We start from the raw sequence: 2736 nt of genomic DNA, 5'->3' as shown, positions 1-2736 counted from the left end.
TAGTTTAATCATTTTCTTCTTTTTTCCTTCTTTACTTAATATTGTCAGAACAGAAAAAAACCACTCCTAGGCTGCCTATTCATCTTATTGAGCTTTATGCATCTTGGACACATTAGGGCTCTAAGGGGGAACTTATTTATTTTCCTCCTAACATAATGTAAATACTTCCTTATTTTTAGGTTTCTGTTGACTCCTGTGTTTGCACTTCAGATTCTATTCTGTTCTTGTCTTTTCATTAGGAATGCTTGGAAGTCCATTAAAGGACTATTTTTTTCCTTGTAGAATTATACTTAGTTTTACCAAAGAAGTTATTGTTGGTTGTAAACCTTTATATTTTACTTTTTGGAATAATGTGTTCTAAATTCTCTTTTCCTTTATGGTCGTCTTGTGTGGTGCAGACTGTAGTTCCCTCTCACTGGACTTATTTATTTCTGGGTACTGGAAATATTTTTTTGGCATAGCAATTGATGATTTTGTATATGAATTCATGGAAGTTTTCTTATTAAGGTTTCTTTAAGGGAGTGACCAGTGGATTCTTTCTATTTTCACTTTGCCCTCTGCTACTAAATGAAAATCTGGATAGTTTTCATTTGTGATTTCTTGAAATATTGTTTTCATTGTGACTTTCAGGTAGGTAGTCCATTGATTCTTGGAATGTAATAATACTTGTTGATTATTTGGGAGATTGCTAGTTTGGGAATCAAAGGACCTGAATTTGACTGTCCCTCTGCCACTTATTTGACACTCTACGTGACCTTATCCAAGTCATCTGACCTTTTTGAGCCTCATTTTCTTTATCTGTAAATGAAGCTCTTGGACCACATAGGCTCTGAGTCCCTTCCAACTCTAGACCTCTGATCTTAAGTTAGCCCCATTTCTTGTAGGATGCATACCTTCCACAGCTCTCAATGGCATGAGGCCTTGTAGAGGAAACAGTGTCTATATACAAGAGGTCTAGGGCTGACTAATGTTCTCCAAATTTGAGGATGAGCTCCTGCTAGTTACAATCTGTTCTAGAAGGTCTTGCATAATCTACTTCCAATCTCCCTTTCCACTTATTTCATTTTATTTCCCTGCATGTTCTACATAGAAGGGACAGTGTGATGTGCTGGGTAGAGTGCTTGGAGTCAGGAAGGCCAGTCATAGAACTATTCTGAAACTCACTTTCCTCATCTGAAAAATGGGCATAATAATAACATTTAACCTTAGGGTTGCTGTCAGGCTCAGATAAGATGAAGCACAAAAAGTGTTTTGCAAAACTTAAATCACTATCTATATGGGAACTATTACATTTATCATGTGTGATATTACATCATCACATTCTTGACAAATTGACTCCCTTTCTGTTGCATGTTCCAGCTGTGTGCCTGGAATGCCCTTTCCCCCCTTCTATCCCTTTCTGACTCATCCTCTTCCTTCTTCCCTCAAGGCTTAGCTCAGCTGCCTCCTCTGGGGAGCCTGTTCTGATATTTCCCCTTCCTTAATGTTCTCTCCCCCAAATATTTGCTGAAAATTTTGTTCAGTTAGTCAGTCAGTTGGTCAGCATTTATTATGTGCCTGTTGTGTGCTAGGCACTGTGTTCGTTGCTGGGGCTTCAAAGAAAGGCAAAAGACAGTCTCAGCTCTCAAGGATCCCCCAATCTGATGGTGAATATGACATGCAAACAACTAGGTACAAACAAGTTATAGATAGGGTGAATTGGAGAGAATCTACAGAGAGAAAGCATTAGAATTTCTGGGGAATTGGGGAAAGCTTCCTGTAGAGGTAGAGGGTGGGATATTTTTTTTTTGGTGAGGCAATTGGGGTTAAGTGACTTGCCCAAGGTCACACAGCTAGTAAGTGTCAAGTGTCTGAGGCTGGATTTGAACTCAGGTACTCCTGAATCCAGGGCCGGTGCTCTATCCACTGCACCACCTAGCTGCCCAGGATATTATTTTTTCAATCATTTTTTCAATCTGTTTTTGTGTGTGGGGCAATGAGGATTAAGTGACTTGCCCATGGTCATACAGCTAGTTGGGTGAGACGGCTGAATGGCTGGCAGAGGGGAAAATACAGGGATGTCTGTGGGACCTAAGGAAGAATTCGGTAGTTCTACCCCAGTGGGGAACCAGAAAGAAATCTTGAACAGGGGGAGGCTCCAAATGGGGGAGGGGTGCAGGCTCCTCAGAGCTAAGAACCATAGCACACACAGTTTTGCTTCCTGGTTAATTAGCAAGTTGGCCTGAGGTTATTTGAGGACCAGAGAACAGGCCAGGTAAGTGAAAAACCTGGCCTTCCTTAAACTGAAACACCTGGGGCCCTCTGAAGCTTGGGGCAGTGTAGCTTGGAAGTAGGAGTTAAGATAATAAGAGGAAGTTAAAAGTTGAGTAAAAGACAGACAAGGGTATGATGTAGGGTCAGGAGGGTGGTAAGAAGCAGCCTCTGAAACAGCCCAAGAAGTAAACCAAGGAAATGGATGAGGAAGATATAGCTTTCAAACAAAAACAAAAAGAACAGAAAAAACTGGAAGAGTTAAAAGCAAAAGCTTCTGGGAAGGGACCACTTGCCAGTGGTGGAATTAAGAAATCTGGCAAAAAGTAGATGTTCCTGTGTAGATAAGATGGTGATTCCTTTTGGTTTCTTTCTTGCTTTGTGACATCTGCATTTCCTACTTCAACATCTGTTGCCACCTGCAGTCAAGATTGTGTCAACTTAGTCTATTGTACATTGTAATAAACTTAAAAAAAATACAGACAA

General features: G+C 40.4%; 1 pseudogene; it reads left to right on the top strand.

The window, feature by feature from the left end:
• Positions 1-2388: 2388 nt before the first annotated feature.
• Positions 2389-2683, top strand: LOC122733292 (annotated as a pseudogene).
• The last annotated feature ends 53 nt before the right edge of the window (positions 2684-2736 follow it).

The sequence above is a fragment of the Dromiciops gliroides genome, chromosome X, assembly GCF_019393635.1.
Source record: "Dromiciops gliroides isolate mDroGli1 chromosome X, mDroGli1.pri, whole genome shotgun sequence".
In the NCBI taxonomy this organism is placed as follows: Eukaryota; Metazoa; Chordata; class Mammalia; order Microbiotheria; family Microbiotheriidae; genus Dromiciops; species Dromiciops gliroides.
This window is presented reverse-complemented; position numbering and strand designations above follow the sequence as displayed.